The sequence below is a fragment of the Lithobates pipiens genome, unplaced genomic scaffold (assembly GCF_037356315.1).
Source record: "Lithobates pipiens isolate NorthernLeopardFrog02 unplaced genomic scaffold, aLitPip1_a1.2 Scaffold_13, whole genome shotgun sequence".
Taxonomy (NCBI): domain Eukaryota; kingdom Metazoa; phylum Chordata; class Amphibia; order Anura; family Ranidae; genus Lithobates; species Lithobates pipiens.
In genome coordinates this window covers 6,570,635-6,597,955 of record NW_027507718.1, presented here as the reverse complement: position 1 = coordinate 6,597,955, position 27,321 = coordinate 6,570,635, and positions in this window count along the sequence as shown.

The window sequence follows — 27,321 nt, the reverse complement described above, 5'->3', positions numbered from 1 at the left end:
TCTGCTCTTTGTACATCTGCCATTCAACACAACAGGACAAACATCTTATTCATGTACTATACACATATGATCAACTGCTGTGCCAAGAACTCCTAGCACTGAACATAGTGTGTATATATATATATATATATATATATATATATATATATACACACACCCACACTGTATAGTTCTACATAAATACATTGTGCTGTAATGTTAGAAGGTCCACCTCTAGTCATATGCCATCTATACAGTATAGATCACATCCCCTCCACCTGATAAGTATTCATTCAGTCCTGGCTGGAACAGATGACACTTTACAGTAAATAGTAGCTGGTAAGCTGGCTAGCAGCAGGGCTACCCTCACCATCAGCACAGTGCCGAGCAGGGCCGCTGATAAGGCGGTGCAACTGATCCTGTTGTAGTGGGCTAAACAGGAGGGCCCAGGCAGCTTCGGGGGCATGTGTGCATAAAGTCCGTCCCACATGTCCCGCTGCACAATTAGTTTAGGCTAACCTCCCTGACAGAGTGATTCTTTGTACAGCCACTCCTTCAGTAAGCGCCAAGGATGTGCGAGGGAGAGGCTGATGTGAGGTAGCTGAGAGGGCGCAAGTCTGAAATCCCAGCAGTGGGTGATGGTGCAGAGTGACACTGACACAGCACAACTACTCTGGAAGACTACTGTGCCCAGGCTCTCCACTGTGTGCTTATGCATCATGATCAATTTCTAATGGCTGTGCAGTGTGTTACAGACCTTAGCACAGTACAGTCTAAACAAAGTCAGCACACTGTGACAGAGCCATAGAGCACCTACTGTGATCATCATAATGATGATTATCACAAGCACAGTGAGATGCTGGTTTACACATGTTTAAGGGCACAGTAAAAACAAATGGCTCCACTCCCCGCACCCTTTCACCCAAGCTTTCCATTTAGGTCCACCTGTCAATTTTTTCATGCAGCCCTAATTGAAAGCTCCATGTAGGTATACAGGTGGCTGGATGTAAACACTAGTGTCCCTTACACCGCCTACCTTCAAGTCTGCTTGAATCCAGAAAGAAAAATTAAAAAGGGCTGAATCCTTTATTCTTTTCTAGACCTACTGTAAATGTGATCAGAGGTAGCCTGATGTAAGTGGACACAAGCCAAGTTACATCTGGCCACTCATAGAGCCAGTCCACTGCAGGTCCAAAGCCAACTCCTGTCCGCTGTACAGATAATGACATGGGAATCCACTCACGGAAAGAGCCCTTATGATGTGGAAAGTACATATGCTACAACCGTGATGCTTTTTGTGCAGCAAAAAATATCCTCACTGTCACCACCCACCATGTTGCCTGCTGAATGTGATACCATTCAACTGCTATCAGGGATTTATTGGTTAAAACAGGTGCTGAGGAAGTGAAAAAAATGGGATTGATTTACTAAAACTGGAGAGTAAAATATCTGGTGCAGCTGTGCATGGTTTCTATGCAGAGCTGCACCAGATTTTGCACTCTCTAGTTTTAGTAACTCAACCCCAATGCCTTATTACTACCTGCCCAATGCTCTTTGAAGAGAAATCTAGATGCAGATTGCTCATCAGAGAGCGATAATATAGTGTGAACTAATGCTAAAAGACCAGGTTGGGGGTGGGATGTAGGCAGGACTGGGGGAGGGGGGCATCAGAAAGGCTGTCCACGGCCCCATGATTTCTAACAGCAGCTCTGGTGTCAACTGCCAGCCAGTCTGTAAGCTGTACAATCCACTCAACTGCTCCAGGGAGAGATCTACACAGAGATAATGGGGCTGTGATCAGGAAAAAAATTATAGAAACTATGAATTCATAGTTTAAATATTTAAGGCTCTTAATATATGCAGTGTATTTAGTTAATTTTTATTGCTTTAATGATTTTTCATATTATGGGCTTAAGTGGGGCCTGATGTCTAAGTTTTGCCTAAGGCCTCACAAAGCCTAGAGCCGCCTCTGATTACAGTGTACTGTATATGTACTGTGTTTTAACTTTTTTGAATTTGGCACCATTCTCTGTCCCCGTGCATCGCAATGCTCGCAGGGAACGGAGCCCGGTGGAACTCGGCACTGTGTGAATCGAGCGAGGAAACATCTCGCTCACACAGCTTCTACCCCGATCCAGACTCGGGAATACCACCAGGGAGGTAAACAGCATCAATTTTTCTAGATACACTTGCACACAATTTTTGAACTCATAGGTAGGTTGTTCTGTGGATGTGAGCTGCCTCAAATCCCTCTGTCTCTTCATGTGATGTGAACATCAGGGCTTTGTGAGGGCCAAACTATCACTTCAAGGACCCCTTGTTCTTCTTCGCGCTAAATATAGTTCTTAATAGCATTGACTTCATGTCTGGGGTCATTGTTCTGCTGCAGGATAAATTTGGGGCCAGTCACACACCTCCATGGTATGGCATGATGGATAAGTATCTGCCTGTGGTTCTCAGCATGGCGAACACCATTGATCCTGACCAAATCTCCAATTCCATTTGCAGAAATGCATCCCTAAACTTGCAGGAAATCTCCACCATACTTCACTGTTGCCTGCAGACACTCATTATTGTACCACTCTCCAGCCATTCATGAACAAACTGCCTCCTGCTACAGCCAAATATTTCACATTTTGACTCATCAGTCCACATATTTGGTTCATGCCATACCATCAGGGAGGCGTGTGATTGGTCCCATATTTATTCTGCTTCAGGATAATGACCGCAAACATATAGCCAATGTCAATCTGTTAAGAAGACAGTTAAGAACTATCTTCAGCGTAAAGAAGAACAAGGAGACCTGGAAGTAACGGTTTGGCCCACACAGAGCCCTAATCTCAACATCATCAAGTCTGTCTGGGATTATATCAAGAAACAGAAAGATGTGAGTCAGCCTACATCCACAGAAGATCTGTGCTTCATTCTCCAAGATGTTTGGAACAACCTACATGCCAAGTTCATTCAAAAACTGTATGCAAGTATACCTAGAAGAATTGATGCTGTTTTGAAGGAAAAGGGTGGTCACACCAAATATCAATATGATTTGGATTTCTGTTCTGTTCATTCACTTTGTATTTGGTAATTTATAGAAATAAACTATTAATACTTCTAATTCTCAAAGCATTCTTGATTTACAGCATTTTTTCACACCCGACTAAAACTTTTGCACAGTACTGTGTATAATGGGTTTCATTTTATTAAAGTTTAATGCCTTTTTTACTTGTAAATATATAAATGGCAATCAAATGTGTGCCCATTTATGAATAGGCTGAATGCAATTTGCCATCTCAGTGATTCATAACAGGCTGGTATGCATTACTACCCAATCAGGAAATTGCCATGAAGCAGAGAGTCAGAGTGATACCTAAATGTTATGGTTAAATGGCTAGTGGAGTGGATGTTAAAGAAAAAGACAGAGAGATAGTTGACTTACTACTAGACTGAGAGTAAGAAAGTAATAAGTAGATGTCGATGACCATTGATCAGAGAAAGAAACAGAAGACTGAGTAGGATCTCATCTTGGACAGGGGAAGTGGTGCAGATGAGATGATCATGGATGGGGGAAGAGACAGAGCATGAGCTGATCATGATCAGTGGAAGTGAAAGAAACATGGTCGAGAAGAGATGGTCATGCATGAGGGAAAAGGAGACTCAGTGTAATATGATAATGGACCAGTAGGTATACAGATAGGATAGGTGTGGGCCCTAGGTGAAGATTATAGTGGCTTGAGGAGAGAACGGACAGAGTATGAACTGATTATTGTTGAGAATAGTATGGAGCGTTGAGGGTAATGTGAAGCAGCAGCTGATTGTGTTCCACTGAGTGAGGATGAAGTAAGGGAATTGTTTAGCGAGGTTGATAAGAAAGGAAGTAGATAGGAAGCTGAGGGATGTGGGTTATGTATGTACAGCCCCCCCCCCCCCCCCATTGTGGAATAGCATTTTATATTTTGTATATGTGACCTAATGGTGCAGCCATTTCCACTGGTGTTACCAAAGTATCCTCTGCTTGGAAGTTTGTCTATCTTATGACAGTGAATCCACTCTTGAGCTTCCTGAGGCACCCATTTCCTTCTACGAATTTCTCTCCCCTATCACTTACAGCATTTTCACAGCGCTTTTGTTTCAACACCTACATACATAAAACCACCCTCTGCAGACAAAACTAAATAAAGTATAATGTCCTGAAGAAAACTTCCTACCCTGTTATAGCTCTTAACAGAAATAGGAATATCCATCTGCCTAAAAACCTTGCAGGGACAATTAAGCAGAATGACTCATAGGCTTCATCTTGGCCCAGGCGCACCAATTCACAAAAATAAAGTGCTAGGGCTAAAAAACACTGTGTTAGACCTGGGAATGTTGGACAGCAGTAAAGAACTTTACTTCAGGACAAAAATACTGTATTTTTTACAAGTAGGGGCTCACTAGATTGTATTTGTAGGTGGAGAACTCTTATAAGTTAAAGCCCAACTGAAGTCATAGAAATTGCGACGCAGTCAGACAGAAATTGTACTATCAAGCTTTAGTGTGTAATGCCGCGTACACACGATCGGACTATAGGCGCCAACTGCCTTTTTATTCCCAAAAGTCCGGCGGACTTAGAAATAAAATTTGCTTCAAAATTGTCCGCCACACTCGGCTTTTAGTGGACAATCCGTTAGTCTGTGTGCTAGTCCGGCAGACTAAAACAGACAGTAGGGAAGCTATTGACTAATGGCTATGAACTTCCTTATTCCAAGTCATCACGTTCGAATCCGCTGGACTTTTGGAGTGATTGTGTGTGGCCAAGTCCGTTCGCTTGAAAATCTGGCGGACCTCAGCTGCAAAGTCCGGCAGAAAATCCGCCGAACTAAGTCCGCCGGATAGTCCGATCGTGTGTATGTGGCATTAGTCTTACCTCTAGTTTTCTGTTATAGCAATTATATGTGATCTCTAAATATACTGTAACTGTGCAGTCCTGCAATAGGCACCAAAGTTAGACCTAGTAATCACCGGTTAGTAACAGGTCAGATGAATCACATTCCTCCCCTTATTTGCAATACTAATCTGTGTGAGAAATCTTGGGAAGAAGGGTGTTGCTGTTACTCAGCTCTGCCAGCATAAAGCACTATGATGGGAGAAAGCAGATTTTTCACCTTTTCAGAGTATTTGACATAAATAGAAAAAAAGGTGTGAGACCACAGTTGGACTTGAGTATGTTAGCACTTAGTACTTAGATAAAATGTAGCACAAGAGAAAGTAGACTTTTCCTTGTTCTTGTATTTATGTATAAGACTAAAGCCTGCCATAGATGGTTTGAATCTTGACCAGGTTAGCAGAGATTCAAAACATGTATGGGGAGGCTGATTTTACTCAAGTTGATCAATTGATCAACTTGAGTACAACCAGCCTATCAGATTTTTTCATGCAAATATTGCCAGCAGCTATAGACACTAGGAATAATCACTGTTTGTTCTCCTGGCTGGGATGACTCCCCCTACTCTCCCACCAGGAGGACGCAATAGCTCCGCAGTCGAGATTCCCCCATCAACCCAGTCAGCATTGCTGCAGGAAAGAACATTGCTCCATTTATTGCCAGCTTTAGCTTATGTGTGTTAGCAGTAATACCACATATGCACGATCGCACATTCCGAAAACAAAATCCATGGGATTTTTTCCGATGGATGTTGGCTCAAACTTGTCTTGCATATACACAGTCACACAATGTTGTCGGAAATTCTGAACGTCAAGGACGCGGTGACGTAAGACGAGCCAAGAAAATTGAAGTTCAATAGCCAGTGTGGCTCTTCTGCTTGATTCCGAGCATACGTGGAACTTTGAGCGTCAGAATTGTGTACACACGATCGGAATTTCTGACGGATTTTGTTGTTGGAAAATTTGAGATCTAGATCTCAAATTTTGTATGTTGGAAATTCCGATGGAAAATGTCAGATGGAGCCTACACACAGTCAGAATTTCCAACAACAAGGTCCCATCGAACATTTTTCCGTTGGAAAATCCAACCGTGTGTACAGGGCATAATAGAAAAATTTAATATCAGTATTTGGAAATATATACATTTCGAGGGGATTAAACCTTAGATGGCAGATAATCAGTTGATGCTTAGTTAGTAGAAGTTGGCATAGTTAAACTAGAGGTGTTACAAAGATAAGTATGGCGTTTGGCATGTGGGTAATAAACGACAGAAGTTTTTCCTTATAGGAGCTGAAATGTGTTTTTCAGCTTGATACCCTGCAGTACTGTATGACCATTATATTCTGATATGAAACCTGCAGTACACATGTAGTATAGTGCCCTCATCCACACTGTAAAAGCTGGCTAGTTGTCCAAGGTGATAGGATGCTGATGTAGGCAATTATTTTTATTTTGAACAAGTATATTTTCTTTTTCTTCTTGTTGCATTATACTGTATATACAAAAAATGGTGTAAATGTAAATTTGTCACTTAAAATTACAAAAGCATAACACAAACGGTATTTTCATTACTATAGGGTTGCATTACTAAAGGCAAATAGGCAATTCGTTTGCATGAGAAGTTGCACTTTACAAGGGAATTTTCCCCAGAGCATGTGTGGGATCTACATTATTCCAGGCTGGCCAATCAAGATAGCTGAAATGTCACTTTGGGGTTGATTTACTAAAGACAAATATGCTGTTCACTTTTTTTTCACATGAACATGGGTATCCTTTCCAAAGTGAATTTTCACCACATTCACTAAGGTAGGGGAAAATTTCCCTGCAAAGTGAACAGCCAAATTGCCTTTAGAAAATTAACCACCTTAAGCCCCATACACACTATCAGATTTTCTGCTGATTTTTTTCCTTCAGATTTACCAAAACCATATAATATGAGGTCAAACCTTAGGAGTTTCAATTTGTATGCAATCCTGCAGGCCCTTGCACTACATGGTTTTGGTAAATCTGAAGACAAAAATCAGCAGAAAATCTGATAGTGTGTATGGGGCTTCAGCGTGCATAGGTACCTTACGATGTATAAGGCAAGTAGAGAGGAAGCCTGCTCTTCATCTTCCATAATAAAGAGAACAATGCATCATTTTGACTTTGATAAAACAGATGAGGAATGTAACTGATTGGGTCACGTTTTTTTTATTTTTTTTGTTCGTGTTCATCTTTTCACAAATGTATACTTCAGATGTTTAAGTACTTCGCTCATGATGTAGGCATATGTTCTGCAGGAAGTCAGTATGTAAACAAGGAAGGAGACAAAATGACATATGCACTGAAATTTGCATCAACTGAATCAAACTTTATTTATTGTTTTAACTTCAGCCTTTGGGTCTTTCCGAAAATGTAATCAATGATTCATTGAACTCTGGGGAATTTTTAAACACGTTTAAAGAGGAAAAAGAGTGTGAGTCCTGGTTAAATTTCATATGAGCCTGATCAAGAACACTACTAGGGTCTCCAACAAAGAGAATATATTCACACTATGTTGTAAGGTAATCATTTCCATGTCATGTGTAACAAACAGAATTTTCAAACTGCTGTGTTGTAGGTTACTCATTTAGATACTCAGCAGAAACAGGTTTCTTTTTTTACCTGAAGCACACATTGTACAGAAATGGAAAGACTGACAGAGTCTGGCAGGCTAGAATTTAATTGCTCGAGGCAGGAAAATGTATCAATTTAATTGACTATAATTAGCTCTTTCCATAAGGAAAGACTGTGCTGTAATTCTTATCACATGTGATTAAGAATCAATGGATCAGATTAAGGGGAGATTCAGTGATGACATCTCAAACAATTTTTGTTTTTACAGAAGGATATGTGAGCAATACTAACCATTTGAAAAGTGTATTAAAGCGGAGGTTCACACAAAAATTGAACCTCCGCTTTTCGGAACCCTCCGCCCCTCCGGTGTCACATTTGACACCATTTAGGGGTGAGGGGGTTGCAGATACCTGTTTAAGACAGGTATTTGCACCCACTTCCGGGCATAGACTCCCATGGGAGTCTATGCCTCTTCCTGTGCTGCCGTGCTGTCTGCTGGGACAACATGGGTACCAGGGACAGCGCGGACCATTCTCATTGCGTTACGCGACTTGCGCATGCGCAGTAGGGAACCGGGAAGTGAAGCCGCAACGCTTCACTTCCTGATTCCCTCACTGAGAATGGCGCAGGCAGCAGACGAGAGCCAATCGATTGCTCGGCTTCGGCTGCCGACATTGCTGGACTCCAGCAAAGGTAAGTGTCCATTTAGTCAGCAGCTGCAGGATTTGTAGCTGCTGGCTTTTAATAATTTTGTTTTAGGTGGACTCCCTCTTTAAAATCAGCAGTTTCCCTATTATAAGCTAGTATATTTGCAGTATACTGCCAAAAAAAAAAATGTGTTTTATTAGTATTTGGTAACTAACATCTAATAGCTTGTTATGACAGGTGACACATTTGCCAATAGGTAAGATTAGGATTGTATCCAATAGGTATGTGGACCACCTGTATGTGAGTTTAAAAAAAAAAAAAAAAAAGAGTGTGCCACTGATAAACAAACTTGGTTTGTTTCAGCCCTGTTCCTTCAAAGCAGTCCAGAAAATCCTCAAGGCGCCATGACAATGACGATAGTCCTGAGCGAAGGTCACGCTCTTCTCATTATAAATCTTCCAGAAGATCAGAATCCTATAGACGTCGTCATTCACTTTCGCTTCCACCGCAGGCATCGAGGAAAAAATGCTGGGCCTGTGGTGCGGTTCCACTCCCTGATAAGCTTGTCTGCAGAGACTGTCTCAGGGATTAGTGATGGACGAACGTTTCGCCCGGCGGTCGTTTCGCGGCGAATTTCCGACATTCGCGGTCCGCACGTTCGAACGCCTTTTTCCGTCGTTCGCCGCGGCGGACTTACGTGTTTAATGTATACAAGAACTTTAACCTTTGGTGACACGTTTATCATGTGATACAGGACAGCCAATTGAGACATGACAGCACATGGACACTTGGACATTCCCCCTAACCTATAAATACACCCGATCCGGTGGCCATTTTACATTCTTTCTTCTGTTACGATAGGGACAGGTTCCTGTGTGGAGTAGGGAGAGATAAACCACTAGCTATTTGGTACACAAAAGTTCTTTTCAGGACTGGTATAGGTGTTAGGTGTTGATAGGTTTGCTGTGCTGCTGATTCTTGCAGCAGCCTGAGTGTCTTTTGTTAGTTTAGAGAAAGGGAAAGGACGGTGTATGCTACAGGGACAGCCAGATTAGTCTTTCATCATCATCATCATCATCATCATCATCATTAGCTGTTACTATCAAGGTCCACAAAAGAGCTGTTCCAGTAACCACTAATCGTTCTCTTTTTTTGCCAATTTGTATAGGGACAGGAAGGAAGCAGTGTTGTCAGGCAGTGAGGGTAATTTTAAAGACTTGCTGTTATTATTAGTTCCACAAAGGTTCTTTTCAGGACTGGTATCAGTGGTACAGTAATAGGCTTGTACATGTATAATATTCTTTCTTCCAAATATAGAAAGGATATTATACTTGACTGCTGCCCTTCTGCTGCAGTCTGCTAAACATTCACAACTCACTTGTTCCACAAAAGTTCTTATAAGGACTGGTAACTTGGTATAGGGTGCTACGGTACATAGGCTTGAGTGCGGTACAGTCTGCTGTTCTGTAAGGACCGCTATCGGTCCACAATAGATAGGGTTGACGTGCACCACTGCTGACCGCTGCCCTATACTGCAGCAGTCCTTCAGCGGTATAGGGACTGACGTACAGTCTGCTAATCACTAACACACAACCTGCTTGTTCCACAAAAGTTCTTATAAGGACTGGTAACTTGGTATAGGGTGCTACGGTACATAGGCTTGAGTGCGGTACAGTCTGCTGTTCTGTAAGGACCGCTATCGGTCCACAATAGATAGGGTTGACGTGCACCACTGCTGACCGCTGCCCTATACTGCAGCAGTCCTTCAGCGGTATAGGGACTGACGTACAGTCTGCTAAACACTAACACACAACCTGCTTGGTCCACAAAAGTTCTTATAAGGACTGGTAACTTGGTATAGGGTGCTACGGTACATAGGCTTGAGTGCGGTACAGTCTGCTGTTCTGTAAGGACCGCTATCGGTCCACAATAGATAGGGTTGACGTGCACCACTGCTGACCGCTGCCCTATACTGCAGCAGTCCTTCAGCGGTATAGGGACTGACGTACAGTCTGCTAAACACTAATACACAACCTGCTTGGTCCACAAAAGTTCTTATAAGGACTGGTAACTTGGTATAGGGTGCTACGGTACATAGGCTTGAGTGCGGTACAGTCTGCTGTTCTGTAAGGACCGCTATCGGTCCACAATAGATAGGGTTGACGTGCACCACTGCTGACCGCTGCCCTATACTGCAGCAGTCCTTCAGCGGTATAGGGACTGACGTACAGTCTGCTCACTTCCTTGACCCAAAAAAGCACACCGTACTATATGCCCCTACCCTCCTCTTTGAAGAGGTTGAGCGGTGTCATATTTCTACTGGGGCTGCTTATGATATCCCTGTGCTGTGCTGACTTCCTCCTGGGGGTTCTTATTATGAAGGGATCACACTATCCCTGTGCTGTGCTGACTTCCTCCTGGGGGTTCTTATTATGAGGGGATCACACCATCCCTGTGCTGTGCTGACTTCCTCCTGGGGCTGCTTACGGTGCTGCTGTCAGTGCTGTATGTCACGGTGCTGCTGTCAGCGCTGTATGTCACGGTGCTGCTGTCAGCGCTGTATGTCACGGTGCTGCTGTCAGCGCTGTATGTCACGGTGCTGCTGTCAGCGCTGTATGTCACGGTGCTGCTGTCAGTGCTCTGTATTACGGTGCTGCTGTCAGATGCCTCTATCACGGTGCATGTGTCATTCCGGTATGTCACGCTGCTGGTGATCATCTCCTGCACCCTCTTCTTTGCCTACCCTGGTCCCTGACCTTCCCTCTCCTCCATTGCCTTCATTAGCTCCATAGTCCTGAATTGTTAGAACAATTTCCCAAATAAAATAAAAATGCTTGTAGTTATCGATCCCAAATTCACCTCATACATGTATTATGTCATTGTCCAGATGGTGGGACTACGTTTTACCCCCTAATAATTACCACGTGGCCGCAAATTCAACATGAAGGTTTGCAAAGTTCGCCTCCCATTGAAGTCAATGGGGCCCGCGGCGAACGTTCGGTTTCGCGAACGTTTGGGTCCGTTCGCATTTCGCTTTCGCGAAACGTCCCGTCGGAAGTTCGTCCATCACTATCAGGGATTACGCAGCTAACTGGGGGAATTAGAAGGCCAACAGGTGGTTGACCTGCTTAAGCAAACCATGAGAGACTCTCTTTCTGAATTGACGGCCATGATTCCTGATGACTCGGTTTCACAAGCTGCACAAGTGTTGGATGTAGAACCCGACATACCGGATCCATCAGCTGTTAGTACTCCTTTGCCTCCGGTAGATTCATCCGAGGAGTCTTCAGATGATACTGAACCATCCTGTTTCAATTTCTCCCTGGTTAAACCCTTTGTACAGTGCCATTGCCTGGGAAGACCCGGAAGAACCTCCTCAAAAATCAAAATCAAAAACCTATTTCCTTTTCCTCAAGAGAAAGCAGATCTTCTTCCCATTAATGGGGGAGATCAGGGAGATCATAGAGGATGAGTGGAACAAAACTGACAAGAAGTTTTCTCTAACCCGTTTAACCAAACTATATCCTCTGGCATATTCGGATACTCATTCCTTGAGTTCAATGCCAGTGGTTGATGTAGTGCGTCTTGCAAAAAATTTAACACTGCCAATGGAGGATTCAACGTCTTTCAAGGATCCCCTAGATAGACGTATTGACCTAGACCTCAAGAGGAGTTTCCAATGCCATCAGGTCCTGGACGGAAAATGTTGAGACAGCCCTGCACCAAGACATTCCTAAAGATGACATAATCAAAGCTCTGGAGGAGCTTAAGTTGGCGGCGGATTTCGTATGAGAAGCTGCAATTTACACAATCCGGTGTTCAGCTAATTCAATGCTGCACTCTATTATGGCAAAGCGGGCCTTATGGCTAAAACCTTGGACAGCCGATCTAGAATCAAAGCAGAATTGGTGCAAGATTCCATTCGATGGAAAATCTTTATTTGGCGAGAAAATCGACAAAGCAATCTCCAGAGTAACAAGGGGCAAATCTGGCTTACTTTCTCAGGACAAGAAGGTCTGGAGAACAAAGGCCTATTTATCAGATTCTGGCAATCAAATTCTAGAGACTTCAGACAGTCTCGCCCCTTTAGGGACAACAAGTAATTGTGGAGAGGCACCCAGACTTCTTTTTCGGAGCCAGAAAGAACAAGTCTCTTACTGCTCCCCAGGAGGGGACAAAGTCTTTTTGATGTAAAAGGGGCGGAGATGCCCCCAGTGGGGGCCCGGCTTAAAAGCTTTTTCCCCATCTGGGCCTCCAAGTGTCAAGCCTCATGGATCCTATCAACGATCCGGTATGGTCACTTTTGGACTTTTTCTCAGCAGCCTCCTCACACATCCTTCAAAGAAACAGTTACCAGCCTCCCCACAGAAAGCACTGGCCTTAAACCAATTTTTGGGGTCCCTGCAGCGTCAAGGGGCAGCAATACCTGTCCCCCCATCGGAGCAATTTACAGGTTTTTATTGCACCCTGTTCCTGGTACAGAAAAAAACAGGCGACTGGAGACCTGTAATAGATCTGAAGAAGCTAAATAAATACATCCATCTCAAAAGCTTCAAGATGGAGTCGCTCCAAATGATCATCCAAACCATACAACCAGGAGATTGGCTAATATCGATAGAACTGCAGGATGCTTACCTGCACAACCCTATTCTTTCCACATTACCTCCACATCCCTATTCCTTCCAAAAATACTTAAGGTTCGCAGTGGGTCATGTCCACCTGCAATTTCAAACTCTGCCCTTCTGGCTATGCACCTCCCCCTCGGGTGTTCACAAAAGTATTGATATTTATCTTGGCCCCTATGAGAGAGAAGGGATTAAGAATTTATCACTACCTGGACGATATCCTCTTGCTGTCAAACAACCCAAGCCAGCTTATAGTCCATAGGGAGATTCTTCTTCAGTCGTTGTCAGAGTTCGGGTGGCTGGTGAACCATCGGAAGAGCTCCTAGGCACAGTCTCTTTACCCCAGATGAAGATGGAGGGCATCATTCAGAAGGTATCCAAAATCATACAGAGATCCCATCTTTCAGCCTCACAGTATCTGAGCCTTATTGGCACGATGTCCTCGTGCATACCTCTAGTCCCATGGTCTCACTGGAATCTGAGACACTTCCAGATGGGATTCTTAATACAATGGAGACGGCAACATCTTTCCCAGACAACCTGTTCAACAATACTAATGAGCAGGAGTCTACACTGGTGGACGAATCCAGAGAATCTATCCCGGTTCCATCATTTGGGTTCCACCTCATGGACCACAATTATGTAAGATGCGAGTGCCCATTGCAGAGAATTATGGATTCAGGGATGATGGTCCTTTCCCACCAGAGGGATAGTGTCCAATGTCCTAGAAATGAGGGCAGCATTTCTAGCCTTAACTTCTTTTGCATCTCAAGTCAAGGGACAGAAAGTACTTCTATGTTTGGAGAACAAGGCGGCGGTCTCGTACCTTCAGAATCAAGGGGGCACCCACAGCAAGACACTTTTGAGGGAAGTGGAACCTTTAATGCTCTGGGCAGAGAGGAAACTGGTAGACCTCAGGGCAATGTATCTCCCAGGCAAGATGAACACAGAGGCAGATTTTTTTATCGAGGAGATTTGGGGACAACAACGAAGTTGAGTTCCCTCAAGGTACAAGTGTCCGTAATTTCTGCAGCAACCAACACCAAGTGGGCAGAAGACCCTCTAGTGGTTACGTTCCTCAGGGAAGTATTGAAGATGCGTCCTCCATCCAGATGTTCCTTCCCAAAGTGGGATCTTCCTTTAGTATTGGAAGTTCTATCTATTCATCAGTTTGTGCCGGTTGAAGAAGTCTCAATTTGGAATTTAACTTTAAAAACAACTTTTCTGTTGGCCATTATATCTGGCAGGAGGATTTCAGAACTCCACTCTCTAGGCATCGGGGATGAACATATATAATTTTTTCCAGATAGGGTAGAACTTCACGCTCTCAGAGAGTTTACACCTAAGGTCACCTTAATGGCAAACATGCCAGAACCATGGGCATTACCAGTTTTTATGGACTCAGAATCAAACTCCTGTCGCGAGTTTGACATATCCAAAGTCCTCAGGACCCACTTGTAAGCCACAGAAAGTTTCAGGAATTCTGAAAGATTACTCGTCATCCCATGGGGCAAAAATAGAGGAAAAGGAAGCTTCTACCAGAACCTTGGCATCTTGTGTTGTCAAACTAATTCAAAAAGCATACAGGGTGAAGAACTTGGAACCTCCGGCTCAGGTGAATGCTCATTCAACATCCTAGTGTTCTGCTGTTCTGCTGAACTAGGCCCAAATTAGCCTTCTGCTTCATCATCAAACTTGTGGAAACTGTATTGTAAAGGTTCCCACCATCTTCCAGCCCGTTCCAGCCCGTTCCACTGGGTGCAGGATTATAACTAATTACACCATAGACATATCTTGATTTAATCTAAAAATCAAAACAATTATATCACATTCAAACAGACAATGCATTATAATCCATATCCCTAGAAAACCTAATATATGATATACAATAGTCTTAATAGTATTAACATTGTCATATCATTAAAAATATTCAATGACAAACACTGGGTGAAGAATAGTAGCATATCTGGACATCAAGGATTAGTAAATCCTGATTTATAAGGGATAATAATATTTAAAAAAATGTAGGCCTTAAAAAAAAAACTCAATTAAGTTGTAATAATATTTTTCCCTTTCATACAGCTTTACAAATTACATAGAGGTGAAAAAAAGGGAAAAGAAAGGAAAATAAATGATAAATAATTAAATCAGTGAATATTCTTACAATAAATATGTTTTCAAATTCTAAGGAATTTCTAAAATATTTCCACACTGTCATCATATTACTATATATGCAGCATCCCACAAAAGTGAGTACACCCCTCACATTTTTATTATAAATATTAATATTATATTATAAATATTTTATTAATCTTTTCATGTGACAACACTGAAGAAATTACACTTTTCTACAATGTAAAGTAGTGAGTGTGCAGCTTGTATAACAGTGTAAATTTGCTGTCCCCTCCAAATAACTCAGCACACAGCCATTAATGTCTAAACTGCTGGCAACAAAAGTGAGTAGACCCTTAAGTGAAAATGTCCAAATTGGGCCCAGTTAGCCATTTACCCTCTCTGGTGTCATGTGACTCGTTAGTGTTACAAGGTCTCAGGTGTGAATGGGGAGCAGATGTGTTAAATTTGGTTTTATTGCTCTCACTCTCTCATACTGGTCATTGGAAGTTCAACATAACACCTGATGGCAAAGAACTCTTTGAGGATCTGAAAATAAATATTTGTTGCTCTGCATAAAGATGGCCTAGGCTACAAGAAGATTGCCAAGACCCTGAAACTGAGCTGCAGCATTGTGGTCAAGACCATACAGCAGTTTAACAGGACAGGTTCCACTCAGAACATGCCTCGCCATGGTCGACCAAAGAAGTTGAGTGCACATGCTCAACGTCATATCCAGAGGTTGTCTTTGGGAAATAGACATATGAGTGCTGCCAACATTGCTGCAGAGGTTGAAGGGGTGGTGAGTCAGCCTGTCAGTGCTTAGACCATACGTCACGGATGTCTTTCCCGATCTTTTCCAATTGGCCGATGCTGCTGCTGATCAGTCCTGTGATCACTTTAGTTGGTCAGGAGAGATGGGGTGGGCAGTATCTACAGCGTTGCCTGTCTGAAGCATCGTGACCCGGAGCAGTGGTGTCACTAATGTTGGTGTTTCCTGGTACGGTAACACATGGTGCCACCCCCCCCCCCCCCCCCATGTTTTACTGCATCAGAGCAGCTTTCCCCTCCTGCCTGCCACAGTGCTCTGTTCTGCTGCTGTAGAGTGACAGCATGAGCAGAACAGAGCAGTAGACACTTGGAAGGCTAGCGCATCAGGCTCTTCTCTCTAGCCTGCCACAGTGCACTTGATGGTGTCATCCAAGGCTCATCCATGCCCCCACCACAACCCACCCCACAGGGGGAGCACACTAAATAAAAGGGTAGGTGCAGCTGAATTGTGTGCTACTCAGGATTGCACTAAGTACAGGGTGCAGGACTCAAGATTGCTCTGTATACGGGGCGCATGGCTCAGGACGGCGCTACGTACAGGGTGCAGAGTTCAAAAGCTCGCTGTGTACAGGGGGTAGGGTTTAAAAACTCACAAAGTACAGGGTGCAAGTCTCAAGAGTGTAAAAAAGTTAAGTACTGCATGCTACACAGAACAGAAGAGAGGACAGAGGGGCTGCTGCCAAAGAGCAGCTACAGCTTACAGAAGATGTGCAGTCTGTGCTTTAGAAGGCGCTGCCTCCGGGACAGTAGAGCTGTCATATGCATTGCCCGCCCTCTCCCTCTCTCAGAGATACTGCTGGGCAGTGGAAATCTTTCCCAATCTCTATCAATTGGCCGATGCTGCTGCTGGTCAGTCCTGTGATCATTTAGTTGGTCAGGAGAGATGGGGCAGGCAGTAACTACAGTGTTGCTCGTCTGAGGCATAGTGGCCCGGAGCAACATTGTGTGATGTGTGTGGGGGTTAATATGACATCGAGCAGCCATCAGTCATAGGTGCACCTGCAGGGCTCAAATTTGTTCCAGATAACTACGTGTGCAGTGTGGCTCAGCCTCGCACACTCTGCACAGAGATAAATTATGCTCACCTAGTGTCACCCCTCTGGCAGATGCACCCGGGTGCGGGCTGCACCCCCTGCCCCCCCCCCCCCCCATAGCGATGCCACTGCCTGGTTGTGTTTTCTATTGTTATGCTTTATGTTGACTGACCTTAACTTGTCAATACACTCTGCTATTTATTATACAGTTGTGAGTCTGATTCTTGTGTGCCTCTTAAAGTGCATAAAAGGTATTATTCTACATTGGTTGTTAAGGTATAGTGGTGGTGTGAGTGAGGTAAGGTCCCAAATAGGGTTGAAGCAGGAACAAAGGACCCTATGCAAATAGCAGCTCCTGCAGGGGTAGCACTATATTTTATAGATCTGTCTCAATGAACCTTCTTGGCAGCTATAATTTGTACCTCTCATCCATATAGAAAACCATTAAAACCCCAATTATGAGATTTTTGGACATCCAATTCCAAAACAATGGGTATTAAAGTCAAACTAAATTAAACACCACTTACTTTCAGCATGGTAATGCCTACAAGCCTCCTCACTGGTGCCAACATAATCTGGATTTAGCATCTCCAATCCTTCCACACAAAACTTGTCTAACCATGTTTTCATGGACCTGACATTTGTACAGGGGCGCCGTTATGCTAGAACAGAAAAGGGATGTTGCCACAGGGTTGAAAGTGCACAATTGTCTAACATTATTCCTGTATTGTACATGGGGGGGGGGGGGGGGGGGCAAATGTTCGTTGGTGGGAGCAAATTATACAGCAGGCTACAGTGCACTAGTCACACAGTTTGAGTGAGCAGAGAGAAGGTAAGCAATACTGCCTCTTCTGCAGCCCCCTAAACTTAACAAACATCGAATCCTTAGTGTGTGTGTGTGTGTGTGTGTGTGTGTGTGTGTGTGTGTGTGTGTGTGTGTGTGTGTGTGTGTGTGTGTGTGTGTGTGTATGGAGGGCATTGCAAGGGTATCTCTTTCTTCTTTTTTTTTTTGCATTGCCTGGAGTTGAGCCAAAAGCTCTTTATTCGGACATCAGGGTCTATTTGTATCCTCTGCCCTATGCTGATGCTAATGGAGCACAAATCATGCTCTATTAGCTTCTTCCCTGGCCGCAGCAGCCAGGGAAAGTGACAGCCAAATTCGGAAGTGACTTAATAGACATCACTTCCATTTACATTCACCAGATGGCAGATTATGTTGATACTGGGTCTGTGGGTGGGACATTTAAGCCTGTGATACATGGAGGAAGCAGTTAGGCAGATGGGGTTGCTTTACAACTGCCCAAATCACTTTCACATGAAAGTTCATCACTGACTACAAATATAAACAAATATAAATGGTACTGGTAGACAAGGGGATAACATATATTCTGGTGTGAACAGAGGTAAAGGGAGCGATGCCTGCCAATGGTTGTCAAGCAATATGGTTCTCCTATTCAGCCAGCAAATTAGTCTTAACAGCAGCCTAGCATTGTTCAGAATCTAGTGCGCTTCCTGAGATTTAAAAGAAAGATGATATAGCCCTTGAAATAAAACGTCTACCAAAAAATTATACAAGACAAACCATGTTGACCTTTTATTATTATGATGAATGTAAAAAATTCTTACAGCCTTAAAATGATTCCATCTTTACCATATACAGCATCAGAGCAAGAGATATTGTCTCATTGATGTGAAAGATATGGAACCGTATCCTAAGTAAAATTTAAGGTACAAAACTAATCTTGTGTAAAACTTACCATATGTACAAGAAATTTGTCATTGGGACAAGTTTGGGCCCATAAAGTAGTTTAAAGGTTCTTTGTCTATTAGGCAAGTCATATCATGTTGTTTTATATTACTGTTGTGTGCAGTCTTAAGTAAACTAAACTTTTGACTTCATACGTGGAATGCCTCATTTACCTTAAATGGCTTACTTTTTAATGTGAAAAGTGCAATTGGATTGGATGTATCTGGCAAGCTGACAATAAATTGTAATAATGATAGGAGTCCTCTCCTCCAAAACTATCATGGCTTGTGTTTGTTTAATATCCATCTATAGTATGTTCCCTTGCTTTGAAATATTTAAAATCTTCTATAATTTCAATTTGTTCAGATATTCACTGTTTTATTTTCCACCTCTTAGTCGAATAACTCACCATGATATGTTTCAGATATTATAAACACTATCTTCAGAATTTCTCAGGTTGCATATATTCATGCAATGCCTGGTACCATTCATCCCTCTGATAGAAATACTTGCTAGAAAGCTCATCAATTACAGTATGTAGTAAGCAGGGGTGTTTTTTTTAACTGCACCATGCTAATAAGCATACTGTAGATGTGAAATGTGCCTTCATTCTATTGGAGACATGAGCTACCGTAACGTTAGGGTAAAATCTTGCCTTAGGGGGCCCACACCAGGAAATGATCAAGACAATTTATTACCCTTTCAACCACCTACTCCTAAAATTAAGAGATAATATCCAATTACAAGCTCACAATATTTTCATTAATTTCATTACAGTGCAATACATATTTGATTAAATTTATTATTGACAATGGATTATTCAATCTCTTACCATACTGATGATTCACACCAGATGCAGTACAGTGCATATTTATTCTGCATCAAAAATGCATGGATGGTGTTTAACATGAATTTCAAAGGCCCTAGTTCACTCCAGTGCAGTCAACAAAAGTAGAACATGTTGCATTTTTTTCTGTATGGAAAGCATCTGTAACATAGCAAAATGCATAAAAAATGCACCGGAATGCACATGTCCTACATGGCCTCAATTACGATTGAAAAAAAAAAATGCACTGAAATACATCAAAAATGCATAAAAAAACACACTGGAACACATAAAAAAGGCACATGAAGAGATGCATGCTGAACACAAAAATTGTGGTATGAACTGGCCTACAAAGCATAACGTGTCCATGAGTTGGAGTGCAGAAAAAAAAGCTGCTTGAGAAGGTGACAAAATAACATTTTATTATTTTGCCAGGATCAAAGATATGGAATTGATGGAGAAAATGACCGTCAGAATACAGAACAGACTGGAGGCCCATGATAAGGTCTGGGAGTTGTGGCACCTCTGGGAGGACCCACCCTGATTAGGTAGATAAGCCAATCTGTTGACTTCTTAGGCCGCGTACACACGGGCGGATTGTCTGCCCAACTAAGTTCGTCAGACAATCCGACAGAAAGTCCGTCCAAATTTTGAATGAACGGACTTGACCACACACGACGAACAAACAGTCCGCTGAAAGCTTGCGCGATGACGTACGGCACGTACGACGGGACTAGAAATAGGAAGTCCAAGACACAGCAAAGCACCCTTTGGGCTCCTTCTGCTGACTTTGCGTTAGTAGAAGTTTGGTTAGAGACGATTCGCGCTTTTCAGACTTCAGCTTAATTTGTCCGTTCACTGCGGCGCAGTCTACCTGTGAGGTTTGTATCTGTCTTTCGGTACGCGTGGATCAGTTGTACCTGTTATTAGGCGCTTCTGGTCCGCTCGTTTCTGGGTTTCAGGTCGTTCTTCATAGGTCTGGCTGTTCTTCAGTGCGTTCAGTTGAGCTTGTTTGTCCAGCCGACCGTTTCAAAGCCATGGAGAGTGGACGTACTCGGGAACGAGTTCGTGCTATATTGGGGCTTGGTGTTGGGTTAATACTTTGACCCGAGCCCAGTCTGTGAACAGGGTGAGGAGGAGTTCATGGACAAAGAGTTGGTTGCGCCAGCGTGACCAATTCTCGCATATGCCTTTACTCCGTGAGATCCGTGAGAATAATCCTGATGATTTCAGGAATTATCTCAGGATGACGGACCCTGTTTTTCACCGTCTGCTGGCTTTGCTGACCCCTTATATCAGCAGGCAGGATACCTGCATGCGGCAAGCCATCACTCCGGAGCAGAGGCTCGTCGCCACGTTGCGCTACTTGGCGACAGGGAGAAGCCTTCAGGACCTCAAGTTCTCGACAGGCATCTCCCCCCAGGCTCTGGGGATCATTATTCCAGAGACCTGTTCTGCCATTATTCGGGTCCTACAGAAGGAATATATGAAGGTAAGTTTGTTCTTTTAATATTGCATTATATGCATTGTATGTTTGTATTCATTTCATCATGACTTTTAATATCCATGACAGGAATATGATGTGAATGTCCCCTTTATATGAATGCATGCATTTTTTTTTTTTTTTTTGTATTTTTTTTGATGGTTTTTTTTTTTTTTGTGTCATTTGTTTTTTGAGCTTTTTACCTTTTTGTGTCCCACGTGCATATTTGCTTTCACTAACGTCCTCGGCATTCAATCCTGGGCCCCTATACACCCACAGCCGAGACTGTTCTTCTCTATAATTCATATTGTCAGCTCCATTGTACTATTTTACTGCCCCCCCCCACCCTTTGTATACTCTTTGTATACACCCTGTGTGTGTGTGTGTGTGTGTGTGTGTGTATATATAGATATAGATATATATATATAGATATATAGATTTATATATATATATATATATATATATATATATGGATTGTCAACTCATTAATTAGTCACCCCACTCAAATTGGTTCCAGGTATTGTCTACTCCTTAATTAGTCCCCCCACCCCACTCAAATTGGTTCCAGGTATTGTCTACTCATTAATTAGTCCCCCCATCCCACTCAAATTGGTTCCAGGTATTGTCTACTCATTAATTAGTCCCCCCACCCCACTCACCCACCTAACTTATGTCCCCTGGTCCATCAGAGGGCTGATTAATCTGTGAATTGGGCCGCCTATTTTTTGTTTTTTTTTGCAGAAAAAAAATTTGCAATATTTCTGTTTAACTTTTGTTCCAAAATGTTTTTGAGTTTTATTTGTTTTGAATTGTTTTTATTTAATGACTAATTTTTTTTTTCCCTGTGTTTGACTCCCCAGTTTCCTTCCACGCCACAGGAATGGCAGACTGTGGCTTCCCAATTCGCTGCCCGTTGGGACTTCCCCAACTGCGGAGGGGCGATCGACGGGAAACATGTGAGGATTGTGCCCCCACCCCATTCGGGGTCCTACTATTGGAATTATAAGGGGTTCCATAGTGTGGTGCTAATGGCGGTGGTGTCGGCACAATGTGACTTTCTTTATGTGGATATGGGGAAGAACGGCCGGATGTCTGACGGAGGAGTCTTTAGGCAGACCGAGTTCTGCCACCGTCTCCTCACTGGTGGCCTGGACTTGCCACCAGATGCCGAGAATGTGGAGGGTCTACCGTTTGTGTTTCTAGCTGATGAAGCGTTCGGTCTGAGTGACCATCTGATGAAACCCTTCCCCCAAAGGACCCTCACCCCGGAGAGGAGGGTTTTTAATTACCGGCTGGCCAGAGCAAGAAGGGTTGTGGAGAGTGCCTTTGGCATTATGGCCAGCCGGTTCCGTCTGTTACTGACAGCGATCAACCTAGCAGAATATAAACTGAACTATGTGATTCTGTGCTGCTGCATTTTGCACAATTTTCTCCGCAAACTTTCAGGGAACCAGTACCTGCAGACTATTGGGCCTGAGGCCGGACTAATATTTCAAGAACTCACAGGGCTGGATCATGCCCTTCCTGGTTTAGCCCCCCAAACAGTACGTGAGGTGCGTGACCGCTATGTCAGCTATTTTAATGGTAGGGGGGCTATTCCAATGCCAGCTGAGCAATAAAAATTAATTTTTCTTGAAATATGTATTGTCTGTTCAAATATTTAAGTTTGGTTCTTGTTTGCTTGTCTCCTACATTCTCCTAATTCAGGGATATGCAATTGGCCAACCTCCAGCTGGTGCAAAACTACAAGTCAATCATGCCTCTGGGTCTCATGCTTGTGGCTGTCAGTCTTGCTATGCTTCATGGGACTTGTAGTTCTGCAATTTCCACTAATTGCATATTCCTGTCCTAGTGCATTTGTATTGCAAAGTGGTTTTTGCCAATAGTAAATAAGGCCCTTTGTGACAGAAAACACAAAATGACTTCCCAAACTGGTATTGAGTATTGAAAGAAGAAGACACACACACACACACACATCTTTTTTTTTGGAATTTTTAATAGTGCACATTCCAACCAGTGCGTCTTTTTTAGATATTTTTCTTTTTGTTTTTTGTTTTTTTTGGTAATTTTTTTTTTTTTGGAAACATATAAATATATAGATATATCTATATATATATATATCAAATAAAATTATAAAAAAAATACATAAAATCTAATTTTTAACTATTTACAGAAAACAAGGGGTAAAGCCAAATTTTGAAGATGCACACCAAAAATTGGTAATGTCAACATGTGCTATGTACCATCATGAGTGATCAATGGACGTGTTTGGTGGGTGCAATCCCTTCCTCTCACATACTAGAATAGGAAGGGTTTGCAAACACCAAATGCGTCCATTGCGATCCTCTGATGGCACATAGCACATGTTGACACACCGTGTGCATCTTCAAAATTTGGCCTCTAAAAACAATGTTCTAAAAACATTAAAAACTTTTTGGCAAGGAAATGAAGAACATGATCTTCTGTTTTAGGGAAAAGGGGCTTAGATTCTCCCTAAAACATCTATCATGTTCTTCATTTCCTGCCTCATAGTGTCCAGTTGTTGTTGCATGGCATGGATTTGGTGTTGCATGGCATGGATGTTGTTCTCCATTAAATCAATCCTGCCATTCCAGGCCATGATCTGCCCAATTAGCCTCTGGGCACTGTCTGTGGAAAATGGCTCCGCGGCTTGTCCTTCCACAACCAGATCATCACCTAAAAACATGTGTAGATAAAAAATTGGTTAAAATATACAGCCATTAATTGTTTACCTTAAGCTGGGTTGTCAGACACTCACTTTGTGGGGTGTGTATCTCCACCACCTCTTCCTCCTCCACATCTAGCCCTGGGCTGGGCTGATCCAGCTCGGACACTGGGCTTGGCTGCTCCCTCAGGGACACGGGGCTGGGCAGCTCCATCACGGACACGGGGCTGGGGCTAACTGCCCAATCAGGCTGGTGAGGTCGGGGGGTCCTGGGCTGCTCCGCCTCTTGTCTGAGTCTTTGTTCCCCTATGAGAATGAAAAACCAAACAAAAAAAGGTATACTTTTAAGCATAGTGATATTTGAGTTCAGAAATTGGAATATGAAACATTGGTTTGAAGTGGTGTACAATTATTAGCTGGTTATTACAAGCTCCTAGTTTAATACATCATTAAAATGAAATTTTTTTAGTTAGGCTGTGTTCAGACTGCTGCGATGTGCGAACGCTGCAAATCTACTGTGGTTTCACGCATCGCATTCTTCCCGGAGGCAGTTCGCACTGCCCTATGTGACCTGCTGGGAGTATCAGTGTAAAGTTTTATTGACACCTCCAAATTATTTCTCATATCACAGTGCAATCTTTAAACTCGGACAGGAATCGGACCACATGGTGTGAACACCCATGTGATCCGATTCGGCTGTGGACTAAAAAAAGGGCCATGTACAAGTTTGGGCCGGATGCGATGCAAATTCAGCCATACTATATGTATGGCTGAAATCGCATCACACAGAGATCACGAGATCACATGTGATTTGCACTGCAGTGTGGTGCAAATCACATTTGATCTCGTACATTGCAGCAATGTGAACCTAGCCTTTAACCAAACTGTAATACTTTATATCTTTTGTCCAAGTTTCACAGACGGACACACTCGAATCATCCCCTGGAGTACCTGTGTGTGATTATGTCAAAAAAAATTTCTATGATGTCCCAAACTACACTAAATGATTCCCAGTCCAGATGTTGAACCAGCATTTTATCTATCTATCTATCTATCTATCTATCTATCTATCTATCTATCTATCTATCTATCTATCTATCTATCTATCTATCTCATTTTTTTATTGAGACTACATTGCTACAAATTTATGAAACTTTATTAAAAATGTATATCCTAAATTGAGTGTGACAATTCAGTTTATCATGAACAATACCAAAAAATTAATAACTAATTAAAATCTAATCCAACACCAGATAAATTTACACCATATACAAATTCATGCTATTTACGCCCACATATACGAACAACCATATGCGCTCATTACATGAACTATTAACTACACGAACGATCAAATTCGCCAGATTTACATACAATACCTATACGAACGATTACGATCAAATTCGCCAGATTTACATATAATACCTATACGAACGATTATGTCCGACAGTCACGATAAACGCGGAGTTTACTCCCTTTTTTTCAGGGCCTTTTTGATGCGATGATATTGGTCCGGCTCCCTGGACTTGATGTCGGACCATCGTTTCCGGAGCTGGTCCTTGCCTCTTCGTACCCCAAATTTGCTCTGCAAAGTTGTGACGACCATGTCCATGATGCTGCTTTTGCGGATATTGGGTTTGGGGTATGGCCCATTATCCCCATCATAGTCCTCCCTTCTCAATATAGCCACCATCTCCACCATCTCTTCAAAGGCCATGTTTGTGGCCTTATATCTCTTCTTTGCTCCGGAAGCATGGGGTTCAGGGCTTTCCTCCGCGCTGCTCAATGAATTTACGTCCGCCATTTTCACCAATCAATCTCCCACAGCGGAACGAGGGTAAAAGGGCGGGGAAATACGGTCACACGGAACGTCAGGGGCGGGCGACGCAGGCGGAGCTTGAACGCATGCGCTGTATATAAAGCGTTACCACAAGGCCGTACGCTTGTCCGAACGGAAGCAACGAGTGCTACACGCGACGGTAAAATAGTTATGTTTTTATTTTCTTTTAATTTTAAGCCTGCGTTAGGAATGTATATAGTGAAATTTCACCTTATTGATGGTTAATTGATTTTTATGTGGGTTGGTGGTTGAGTGGGGTTGGTGTTTTGTGTGGTAGTGTGGGGGTGGGGGTGGGTGTATGGGGGGGGTAGTGTGTGTGTGTGTGTGTGTGTGTGTGTGTGTGTGTGTGTGTGTGTGTGTGTGTGTGTGTGTGTGTGTGTGTGTGTGTGTGTGTGTGTAGTGTGTGTCTCGCCTACATTGTCACAATATAAATAGTGTGCATTTGGTCTGACATTATTTATTTATTTATTTTCTTTTTGTTTTTCAGAAATCAAAATGCAAAAGTATAACCCAGACCCCTTTAAGGAGGAGGCCTTCCTCTCCACATTTATTGATCTAATAGAATCACACAGGAGCCTTTGGGATTCCAAACACCCACAATATTCCAACCGTCCTGGCCGGAGGAAGACACTGGAGACAGTTTTGACGTTTGTGAAAACCCGACTCCCCCAGGCAGACACTGACTTTGTGAACTCCAAAATTCAGAACCTGCGTAGCGTGTATAGGCGGGAGCGCAAAAAGATCCTAGACTCCCAAACATCAGGATCAGCAGCAGGTCAGGTCTATGTACCTAGGCTGTGGTATTATGACAGGCTGCGTTTTCTGGATGACACGTCCGAAGCCAGGCAGTCACTTTCCACTCTTCCGTCTACCCTTCCCTCCACCCTTACCTCCACCTCAGGTGAGCCATCCCTGGAAGATCCAGACCCTTCCTTGCTGGACGAAGTTGATGCGCCCAGCTGGAGCCAGGTATATTTTAGTTTCTAAAGTTAGGATTGCTCAAATATTAATGATGTAAAGTTCAATGTTTGAATTGCTTCCAAATCTAGGATTTCATCACAAATTAAATTAGATATAAGGATACAGTAGTTTCCACAAATGTGGCTCAAATCTTGGTGAACCGAAGGAAAAATTATGGTGACAAAATGATAGCCTTTTGTATTTCAAGACAAATGTATTTGCAAGTGAGAACTGTAAAATTGTTAGTGATTGATGATTTCAAAATATAGACATATTTTATTTATTGATTTCTTTGTTTTTTTACACAGGATGAGCTCACCCAGGAGGAGGCCGGGACCAGTGGTATGGAGGAGGAGGCCGGGACCAGCCACACACAGGAGCTAGCTGGGCCCAGCAGGAGTCGGACCGAAAGCCAGGTCCCTCCCCTCCGCCTAGCCAGCAAAAGGCCCAGGAGGATGACACGTACAGAGGAGGAGTCCTTGGCACTTATACGCCAAGCCACCCAAGTGCTGAGCAAACCCCCCAATCCTGAGGAGGCCTACGGTACTTATTTAGCAAGCAGGTTGTTAGAAATGGAGAAGGCACAGCGCAACTTGTGCGAAGCAATTTTTTTTGATGCCATTCAACGGGGTCTGAAGGGTGAGCTAACACCGACCACCAAACTGTATAACACAGACCCTACTGCTCCTCCTCCTCCTCCTCCTCCTCCTCCTACCACAAGTCCACCACCAGAGGCACAGCCTCCAGCGAAGCGTGGAGGGAAGGCTAGACGGAAGAGTCGGAAGTGACTGCCTGGCTTCAGTCTGCTCTGAAAGAAGACGCAGCCTGTTGTAGTACCACAGTCTGGGGACATAGATGTCATCTGCTGCTGTTCCTGGTCTTTGGGATTCTAGGACCTGGTTGTGCTCCCTATTTACATGTTACACAGGTTCTGAATTTTGGTGGCCACTCACTTGATGTGTGCCTGGGGGACAAAAGGCTTCACAAACGTCAAAATTGTCTCCAGTGTTGCCTCCCTCTTGATTTAGTTTTGTT